Source organism: Prorops nasuta, unplaced genomic scaffold (genome assembly GCF_024137725.1).
Source record: "Prorops nasuta isolate Cenicafe-Biocafe unplaced genomic scaffold, Cenicafe_Pnas_1.2 PNAS00005, whole genome shotgun sequence".
NCBI lineage: Eukaryota > Metazoa > Arthropoda > Insecta > Hymenoptera > Bethylidae > Prorops > Prorops nasuta.
This window is the reverse complement of record NW_027116802.1, coordinates 1,780,461-1,792,352: the sequence shown is the minus strand read 5'-3', so window position 1 is coordinate 1,792,352 and position 11,892 is coordinate 1,780,461.

Here is an 11,892-nt window from a genome sequence, read left to right as displayed (position 1 = left end):
AGTTTGGGAAAGCTGTTGACATAAGTTAGAATTGTCAGAAAATACGACATCTCATTTGAAAAACTTCAAGGTGACCTTCCTATTTCCTTCAGCATGCATATGAATGTCAAACCAATGACATACTGTTGTGTTATCCTCAGAATCATACAACTCTGGCCTAAAATGTATTTTTTCTCAAATTCACAACTCTGAAAAGAGAAGTTAGGAGTGTGTAGGGTAGTCTCAGAAACCCCTCTATATATATTTTGGTCATCAACAGCAGCCATTTCATAAAATTTCAACAGTAAGAGCAGTGTTATTTTGCGATGCTCCATACAGTATCTTCATTATGGTGAACTGTCATTATTTACAAAATGTGTTGAAGGTCTTGTTGAAAATGTTGGTCCATTTAAACATTGCAAGAATTGAAATCCTACATCATGTTGTTTTAAACTTGAATTTAAGGTCCTCTAATTATATATCTCTTGCATCATAAAAATTATGAAACCTAACAAATAATAAGAAGGATTAAAGGAAACATTAAACAAAATTTGTTCATATTCTATGAAGTGTCATCATAAGATAAATTAGTACTTGCCATTGAACAAACATGCACACTATGCAAGGTCCTATATTAATAATATCGAAATCACTCCTCTAAAAAGGTTTTACAGTCGATCCCCCTGAATTTTAGTTCTCATTCCCTAATCAAATTCTCCAGAATAGATACCATGCAGGTAATCAGAGAAACGTTGAATCACTATATCTAAGAAAAATAATTAATAACGTAACAGATTTTGTCAATCAGTAGAATTAAATGGTTACTCTTCTTACCAATGGGATTAAAGACACATTTATATACAATTTGTATTTTGCAAACTGCATCAGATGGTCCTACCTTTTATGTTAATGAGATAGCAATCGTATTTGACAGGTAGCTTTTGCAGTCTCAAGAGATTATTTGAAAGGAATTCCTAGTTGTCCTTCTTTCATCGAACCTTGAAAAAGTAAATAATATCATATCCATACATAGGATATATGTTTGCTACAGTTTCCTATAAAAATCATTTAGCGTAAGTAGCCACAACTAATTCTTATTATTCCTCATTGTATCTTGTCAAAGATTGAAAAGCACTAAGCATATACTCACTGCAGGAATCACATTATTAATAGCATCTCTATAATTTACCATTATACCTCTTAGAAATATGACTTTTTCCTCCACGATAGATGCAACAGCAAAAAATTGTCTTGTACAATAATACGTTATCCTGGGTCAAATAATAATTGATCCGAACATTAGGTAATCACCATGTTTTCCATTCTCTGATCTATCCAAAGGCTATTCAGTCCAATCTAAGTATTCTTCTTCTGCTACGGCTCTTAAGTATTTCCTCTTACGTTGCTAAACTAAATCTTTCAATATATCTTGATTTCGTCTTCTATCTTATAACATTTGTAAATCTTCTTTGTCGTATCTGTAACAGTTAAAAATATCCACAAAGCAATTTATTCATCTTAATTTATTCGTTTAATATACTTATCTGACAATACACAATTGAATCTACTGTGCATAACCTTTCACAATATTTATTCACGTTTGACAGTCCAAATTGCAACGTTGCCAGCTACTCAATTTTAGGCTGTTGAACACATTGGTAGAATTACTTAGTAGTTAAGGTTGGTAACAGTGTATTCGAGGCTTCAAGCAGAGATGAAACGGGAGATTGCTCATGCGAGGTCCCGAGGCAATCCCTACCGGTAGGCGGCGCTGGTGTTGGCAAACGCGTGTCTCAGGTCCATCTAACCCCTAACGCCATCTATCGGAAGAGACCACGAAGCACGAGCGTTAAGCTTAGAATAGGGTAAAACATATATGCATTGTTGCCAGAAAGCGGAATAAAGAGAGAGCGGAGATATTTTCTCGGACCTCTCTGTCTTTCTCGCTGTTAGCTTCTAGCAGAAGAGTCGAGGCAAAATCTTTCCGTTTCGCTTTGCCGAAAATCTACCAATATTCGATGTCATTTATATTTGCAGGCCAATGCCTTTATACATGATTTTTTCAGCATATTTATTTATCAGCATTGACTTATTTAAATCAATAATAAATTAAGGAAATGCGTATTTGATATATAATAATTATTTTAACTATAATTTCATCGTTATATTTCGCTTATTTCCGTAAAATCTGAATTTCTTTAGTTTATTATTGATTATTGTAAGTCAATGGCCATTAAAAAAAATTTAATCTTAAAAAAAAAAAGAAAAGTACCGTTCAGGAATCGAACCCGGACCCACAAATCGCCACGCTATTACCTTACCGCCTAGACCACGAGGCTTCTTCAGTGCACCGTAAACAGATAGTCTTTTTAAGGGCTTGAAATCTTCTTTTAAACCATATAAATAAACGAGCAACCGACAGCTTTATTCATTATTATTCTGTCATAATGGTACACAAATTAAGGAATAATTATATTTTGAATAGTTTTCAAAAGCTTTTCCAATAGCCAAGAACGAAGATAAATAATCAACGCTCGCAGTTTCCGTTCTTGGTTATTGGAAAAGATTTTGAAAATCTACATTATATAATTATTCTTTAATTTGTGTACCATTATGATAGAATAATAATGAATAAAGATGTCGGTTCTTCGTTTATTTATATGGTTTAAAAGAAGATTTCAAGCCCTTAAAAACACTATCTGTTTACGGTGCACTGAAGAAGCCTCGTGGTCTAGGCAGTAAGGTAATAGCGTGGCGATTTGTGGGTCCGGGTTCGATTCCTGAACGGTACTTTTCTTTTTTTTTTTAAGATTAAATTTTTTTTAATGGCCATTGACTTACAATAATCAATAATAAACTAAAGAAATTCAGATTTTACGGAAATAAGCGAAATATAACGATGAAATTATAGTTAAAATAATTATTATATATCAAATACGCATTTCCTTAATTTATTATTGATTTAAATAAGTCAATGCTGATAAATAAATATGCTGAAAAAATCATGTATAAAGGCATTGGCCTGCAAATATAAATGACATCGAATATTGGTAGATTTTCGGCAAAGCGAAACGGAAAGATTTTGCCTCGACTCTTCTGCTAGAAGCTAACAGCGAGAAAGACAGAGAGGTCCGAGAAAATATCTCCGCTCTCTCTTTATTCCGCTTTCTGGCAACAATGCATATATGTTTTACCCTATTCTAAGCTTAACGCTCGTGCTTCGTGGTCTCTTCCGATAGATGGCGTTACGGGTTAGATGGACCTGAGACACGCGTTTGCCAACACCAGCGCCGCCTACCGGTAGGGATTGCCTCGGGACCTCGCATGAGCAATCTCCCGTTTCATCTCTGCTTCAAGTAGGGATGGGCTTTTGATACCGATACCTAGGGATATCGATACTTTCCCCTAAAGTATCGAGTACTTTTGAATCGATACCGAAGTAAACGATACTTTCAAATATCGATACTCACTACCTCAGTATCGATATTCGATACATACTTTTTGACTATCAATTGAAATCGTAGCCCTTCGCATTTTAAATTAATATAATAATAAAAATTATATTAACATGTGGTTATCCCCTTCGCATGAACTATACTGTTTTAACCATAAGTATATAACTTTAACCGAACCGAAGGGTGAGAGTTGCTTGTAGCTTTAAAAATCTAAATTTTTTTAAAAAAGCGTGTGCTACTGCTACAACTGCTATGCCATCACAACATCATTTTAATAAGAGTTAAGAGCAGAGTTCACAAGCGCAGTTTCTGGATAGCTTAAAAAATCAGGTCAATTGAAATAAATGATTCAAAAGAGATTTTTTATGTTTTGCTGCCTTATATCAATTGGTGAGTGATTTTTCTATTTACCTCTCTTGCGTACTTTAATTATAATTATTAAATTTGTGTAAGAAAATATTAGACTTTGTTCCATTTAGTATTTTGGTTTAATATTCGTTATACATATTTTCTCATTAATTAGGAATATCCTCAAAATCCAATCCCTGTCCTAATAAAGTTAAGAAACAATAATCATAAGTAAGTAAAAGAAAGTACATTTGCTTAAATTATAATGTATTTCAAACTATAATTAACATTATTTTATTTTATTTTATTTTAAATACTATACACAATTTTATTTTTATTTTAGTGCCACCACAAAAAAGTGTTACGTGGAAATATTTTGTAAAGGTGGCAGGTGGAGCTAAATGTAATATGTGTCATTCTACTATTACTACTAGTGGTAATACGACTAATATGCTAAAACACTTGCAAAGAAAACATCCTAATTTAGAAAATGTAGAACCAGCTTCTAAAAAACTAAGAACAGAAGTAATGAAGTTCATATTTTCAAATACTTATTTATATTTAATAGTTATTTTAAATTAGTCTTCACTCAGACTGCTATATTCTAAACTCCTTAACTAAAGTAACAATAAAATTTAACAGACGTGTGTAGAAGTAGATCCTGCAGAAGATGATCCGATAATGCCAACAAAGCAGAAATCAGTATCTTTACAAAATAAGCATTTAAAACAGCAGCCAACTATATTGCAATCATTATCGTCAATGAAGTCTTATGAAGGTAAATGATACTAATTCTAATTCTATCCAAAATTAATTATTTTGTAATACCATTTAAATTTTAGTTGGTGGACAGAAATCCAATGAAATCACAAATGCAATTATGTTTATGATCGCTAAAGATAATTGTCCATTGAATATTGTAGAAAGAGAAGGCTTTAAGAAACTCATGAAAGTTATAACTCCAATGTATCAAATACCTAGCAGAAAAAACATTACGAAACTAATTGAAGACAAATATAATCTATTGTCTTCAATTATATCTGATAGACTTTCACAGGTTGAATGTATATCTTTAACTACAGACATTTGGACCGACACGCTTAACACAAAAAGTTTTTTAGGAATAACAGCACATTATATTGATAGTGAGAAATTGAAAAGTGCCACCTTAAGTGTTGTTGAGTTATCCGATAGACATACGTCCAATAACATTGGCGATTGGATCCTGGAAGTATTAGAACTATGGCAAATAAAAATTGAAAATATTGTGGCTATAGTTAGTGATAATGCTTCCAATATGACCAAGGCCATTAAATGTACTTTTGGAGAGCATAGATTCTTATCATGTTTCGCGCACTCTTTAAATTTAGTGGCAGTCCAAATAATCAGTGATGTGAAAATTAAAAACATTATAGATAAAGTCAAAACTATTGTTAAATATTTTAAACATTCAGTGGTTGCTAGTGATGAATTGAGAAAAAAGAGTGAACTAAAGTTGATACAGAGCGTTCCAACACGATGGAATTCTACATTCTACATGTTGCAACGTTTCACGGAACAGTCTCTAATAGTGGGATCTGTATTACTAAGCCTACCTGATTCGCCTTTAATGCTATCAGCATCTGAGATCCTAACTGTAAAAGAATTTGTGATAGTTCTACGCCCTTTTGAGCGTACCACTATAGAGTTATGTACTGAAAGACATACTAGTATTGGGAAAGTAATACCTATCATTAATTGTCTGCGAAAAAACCTAATTGGATTGAATTTAGAAACTGACAATGCTAAGCAGTTACGTGATTTGTCTATAACTGCTTTAGAAGAAAGATTTAAAAATATTGAGAATAATACTATGCTAGCTGTGGCAACTATATTAGACCCGAGATTCAAATGCCTTCATTTTAAGGATAATGTAAGTTTATCAAAAGCCATTTCATTCATTAAAAATGAATTGTATAATAATATACAGTTCGAATCTTCATTAGACAATCGTATAGTTAATATTCAAGAATCTTTGGAAGATTCCAATGACTTATGGTGTCATCACAAACAACTGATAGCCATTGAAAATAAATCTAATAATGAACATAGTTCTAATTCTGAAGATTTACCAAAGTCGTTGCAACATTACTTAAATATTGCTACTTCTAGTTTGGAATCAGATCCAATTACTTTTTGGATAAAAGATTTTGGAGGCTCCTACACAAATTTAAGAAATTTAGCATTGAAATATTTACCTATCACTGCTTCATCTGTTCCTGCAGAACGACTGTTTTCTAAAGCAGGTAACATATTAACGGAATCAAGAAACAGGTTATCATCTAAACATCTTCACCAGTTACTATTTTTAAATTCTTTGTCAGAAGAATTGTTTTATTAAAGCAGTAATTTATATAATTATAAGATACATAATATGTATAATCATTTAAATCAGCATATCTATTTAACTTTTTTGTTAGAAATATTTTCCAAGTTAATTTAAACACTAATATTAGGTATGTAATTACAATAGAAATATATAGTACATTAAAAGTTTTATAGAAAAATTTATATATATTTAATTTGATCCAACATTCATTCAGAACTTAAATCAACTTTGATTTTAACATTAATTGTAAAAAGAATAATTAATTGCTTTGTGCAGCCTGATTCTAAAGGTAAATGTCAAATTTCTAGGTAAACATATTATTTTATGACATTCTTAATTTGATCACTCAAAAGAACTACAAATTTGAGTTACTGTTATCTTTTATTACACTATTCAAAGCCTGCAGGCTGTAATCTTACAAAATCATTCAAATATTTTATTTCACTATTAAATCTTTGAAATATATTTATATTTGGCGCTTCTTTCCATCTTTTAAGACCTAACCTTACTTTCATTTTCTTTTTGAGATGAGATTGAGAATCGATACTTGCAGGTATCGATACTTGGTCTTCGATATTTTTGAGGTATCGATTCTAACGTTCCCGATACGGTATCGAATACAAGTATCGATACTTTTGCAAATATCGCCCATCCCTAGCTTCAAGTACCAACTAGATGTCGCGTCGTATATCCAAAGAGAGGAGAGAAAAAAGGCGGTTGAAATAAGAGACATGCAAGATGGCGTTTTAAGTTGAGTTCGTTCGTCGTGAGTTAAAATATAGATCGAAAGGAATTAAGAACGAGAGTATCATATTTTATTTTTCTTTTGTTTGCTGTACGAGGGACTGCTCCTGTATGTACTCTGGTTTATGTTAAATAAATCTAGTGAAAGTAAAAGAAAAGATTACTGAAGTCTCCTAAGTAATAAATTTTAACATAGGCAATCAGACGTTTCGGTCGATAATCTGTAATACCGACTTTTGACCAGTCTGAATTTAGCGTTTTTAGGTTAAAATATTATTAGGTCAATTTATCATTAGGCGATCTCATCGCTGACTCTGAGTTACAGAATCGCACTTAGCGATTTCTGTCGGTAACTGGACTTAAGGGGCTATACCAGTGTAATTTTGTCAAAAAATCGATTTTTGTTTTTTTGGCTTATTCGATAGTTTATACTTTCAAAAATATCCTGTGAAAGCGGCAAAGTCGTATCTTGAATAGTTTTTGAATAGCAGCGTCCTAAAGATCGACCGCTAGCAGGTATAAACCGTTTCAGCTGCCTATGGGCGGTGTTTCGGAGCTATTGTGTAGTTCCTCGAATCTTTCGCATCGTAAAGGATACATAGGTAATATAGGGGGCCTATACAGGTATATACGGTACTTGTATCATGCCATTTTAAATATTTTTGGAGCCGTTAGGCACTGTTGTCGAAGCGTTTGTTCAGTTTACTCTCAGCTGTCGTACACTACACAACGCAACGAAAATGAGTAATGTCCAAAAAGGCTCTCACGATAATCCTTTATCTAGATCGAGGTCTAAGAAGAGAAGATTTTCAGGAAATCGTTTTACATACGAACAGTCCACCGCAATTACCAGTACAGCCGCTAAAAAACTGTTAGATACCGGAGATAACGAAATTGTCGTTGAACAAACGCATAGATACTGTTTTATAGATTTTTTCTCAGTTTTCAGTGCAATAAGTGCTTTGGTTGTTTGCAAAATTTGCAAAAAAGACATCAAGTTTAATCAAACAAGTTCAAGGGGGTTAGGATTTAAAATAGCTGTGTCATGTGAGTGTGGTATTTCATATGTGAATTCTGGACCGACAATTGATAATGCTTATGAAATAAATCGTTGTATAGTGTTTGTGATGCGACTTCTAGGCATCGGTATCAATGGACTAAATCTATTTTGTGGCTTGATGGATCTCCTTGCAAAATTTAATAATAATACTTTCGTTGGATGCTTTCAAAATATAACTAAAGCTGCTGAAACCATTTATAAGTAGAGTACAAAAAAAGCCATAACCAAAGAAAAAGCAAAAACTTTACAGGAAGAAGGTTCGGATGATTGCTTAACAGTTTCTGGAGATGGCACATGGAAAAAACGCGGCCACACTTCACGTTTCGGTGTTACAACTCTTGCGGGTAAATATAGTAAAAAAATTATCGATTCAATCGTAAAATCGACTTATTGTAAGAGTTGTGAACTATGGGAAAAGAAAAAATATACTCATCCTGAAGAATACGAAGAATGGTATGAAAAGCATGACGATTGCGATGCAAATCATGTTGCATCGGCTGGAAAAATGGAAGTTGACAGTGTAAAAGAAATGTTTGGCCGCTCGATCAATCAATACGGAGTGAAATACACGCGCTACATTGGCGATGGTGATAGTGCCACATACAAAGGCATATTGAATTTAAATCCATACGATGATATACATGTAGAAAAATTAGAATGCTACTTGCATGTAAAAAAAAGAATGGGAACGCGATGCCGTAATCTAAAAAAACAAATGAAAGAATTAGGAGGAAGAAGTAAGAATACAAAGAAGTTGACTGATGTAGTTATCAATAAACTACAGAAATATTACGGATTAGCAATTACCAGGCATCAAGATAATGTTGATGAAATGTACAAAGAAATTTGGGCAACATTTTATCACTTATCTTCATCAGATGAAAATCCAAACCATCAAAATTGCCCCGTAGGTGAGAATAGCTGGTGTTCCTATCGTCGTGCGGAAGCTCAAGGAATGGATTTATCAAAGTTCAAGCACGATTATTTACCGCTTGATAAGGATGTTACAGAAGCTTTGAAACCAATTTATACTGATTTGAGTTCAAGGGAATTGCTAGAGCGATGCAAAGGAGGAAATACACAAAACAACAACGAAAGTTATAATGGGTTGCTATGGCACTTTGCTCCAAAACACCTTCACAGCGGAATGAAAACGATTGAGCTCGCTAATTTCCTAGCAGTTTCAATATTTAATGATGGTTTTTATAGTATTTTAAAAATGATGGAAGTAATGGGCGTGATTGTCGGCCCCATTGCGGAAGAATATGCAGTTCAAAGAGATGACAGCCGAATCAAGCAGGCAGAGATACGTCACGCTGCGTCCTCAAAAGAGGGACGAACAGCCCGGAGACAAGCATTAGCCTCTCAGCAGGCACTTTTCGAAGAAGAAGAAGGTGTATTGTATGGGCCAGGCATAGCAGATTAGCAATTTTTATGGTAAATATAATTTTATCTAGCAAAAATCGATAGTTGAAACTTTAAACTGGTTTTTCTCGGAACGACATTTTTCAAAATTGCTGACATCATAACTCAAAGAGAAATTGACCGATCGACTTCAAATTGAAACTGAATATTCTTGAATATATTTACTATACAATGACCTACGATCTTTTTGATTGATTGAAAATTGTCAATTTGGCATTAAAAAAACAACCATTTTTCACCCCAAAAACGACACTTTATTTCAGAACTACGCCATTTTGTTAATTTTTGATATTTTTCAAAAATCGTAGGTCATTGTATAGGAAATATCTTCAACTTTATTTACCCTTTTGAATTTTTTTGTTTCAGGTACTCATTCGGTCGGAATCATGTCAGCAGTTGGGGAACTTTTTTTTTTGGCATCTCTGAAGACAGCACATAACTCTTTTATTTTTCAATATTTTTGTAAAAAAAAATTTTTCAAATATAGCTGAAAATATACCTAATTATGTCAACAAAATTCAAAACATTCTATCGTATACTTTCTTTTTAAAAAATTCCCGAAAATCGCCTAATTTTTCATGGGTTACACTGGTATAGCCTCTTAACGATACCGAGGCCGGGATTCATAAACAGAACTTGAGTTCAAGCTCACCTTGAAACCTATAAGATGTGTTACGTAGACTATAGATTTTACCCGTCTTAAGCTTGAACTTGAGCTTAAGTTTTGTTTATGAATCCCGGGGCGAAAGTTGTCGCTAAGAGATACAGAATCCCACTACTGGCTTTTGAATCATTGCTGCCAACCCAAATTTCCATGTTCAGATTTTTACTCGCTATGTTGTACATGAGGCTTGCCTGATTGCTCCGTTACACCGGCCCTAGGGTCACTGTAACGTGAAAAATCAGGCATACCATTTGAAAAAACAAAATCTGAAAACAGCAGATTTAGGTTGGCAACGTTGAAAAAAAATGACGTAATTACGTAGATCAGACTGAGTCAAGAAATTGTGAAATGGTAGTACATACACGTGGTTTTGAATTTGACAGCTGTCAGGTGGTATAACCTATGCATTCAGAGGATTCAGAGTGATTTTGCTGCGTGACTGTGTACGAGTGCAAAAATACGGCTGGTAGCGAATGGATATTATAAGATACGATACATACAAAGAACCTTCATTTACCTAGAGTCCAAGTTTTCCAGCATTTGGATTTAAACTATTTGGAAGAGAGCAGATTATTATAAAAGAAACCAGGATACACACAAATATTAACGGTCCGTTGTCCCGAAGACTTAGAGCCACCAAGAAATGGAAAAATTGGAGATGATACAAAGTCAAATGCCAGTAAGCTAATTAGATGATACATATTCTTTCAAATTTTGATTTTTATAGAAAACTTGAGATTGTTAATTGATCAATTTGATTTCAGGTTTACTGGCAGTGCCATTATTTAGTGCTCTTCTAGATAATGGTGAAACTTGTCCTTCGATTCAAGAACTTATGATAAAACTCGATTGGGTCTCCCAGGAGGATGTTTAAGATATACCAATTGTTTTGGAGCTGGATCAAACATTGTGCTTTTCGCTCTTGTATATGAGAAAAGTGATTTGGGATATCACACATATTAAAATTGATACTAAATATGATGATAATTGTACAAACAAAAGTTTATTATAATATATATGCATAGGAACAGAAAGTAAATGATTTGTAACATTCAATTAGTTAAAAACTATATTAAATCAATGCCAGTTAAAAAATTATTTCTTTATTAATTTTAGAATCCTTTTCTCTAATTTTGTAAAAATCAGTTTTACAGTATCTATATAAGTTTGGTGACGCTATATCGTCGTCATTAAGCTTCGTCAGCAACATTGTGGGACGTAAATCATTAAACTCATTAAAAGAAACATCAATGGCATGCCTCAATGGCTTGGTCAACGAGTAAACTTCTACATGCTCAAACCTTTGGTTACCAAGCAAAGCGAAGGTATTCTTTAGAGTTGCTATTCTCCGACGATCCTCAGCAAAATTGTTGAAAATGTTTGCTGCCGTTGTATCGTCTCTCTGATTTGTAGAAAGACCCCTAACAAGATGTTTATTCACCTTGGCCGAATAAATAATTTGCTGCGTCCAATGGATCTAGTCTTTGCTGGAAAACTGCTTGGACTATATTTTCTACGCATCTTCTGAGTACTACGTTACTCCTAATATTTTGGTGGACCCATAGCGTTAGATGGTAGCATTTGTAACAGTTCATCTTCGGACTCTGAATGGATGGCTGAAACTGTAGTCTATTTGTCGGCTATGAGGAGCGTCCATATAGTGACAGACGTGAGATAGACGTAATCTCAGTATAATCCAATGTCAACACTTTAAGGAAAATGAGCCGTTTAACCACGAGGTTCTAGTGGAGAAGTCGTGCCCACACAGAGCTGACCGACATGGTTCTTCATCTTAATCATCCATTCTTCACGCGCACAAACTACCAAATGCACACCTGACCATATGAGC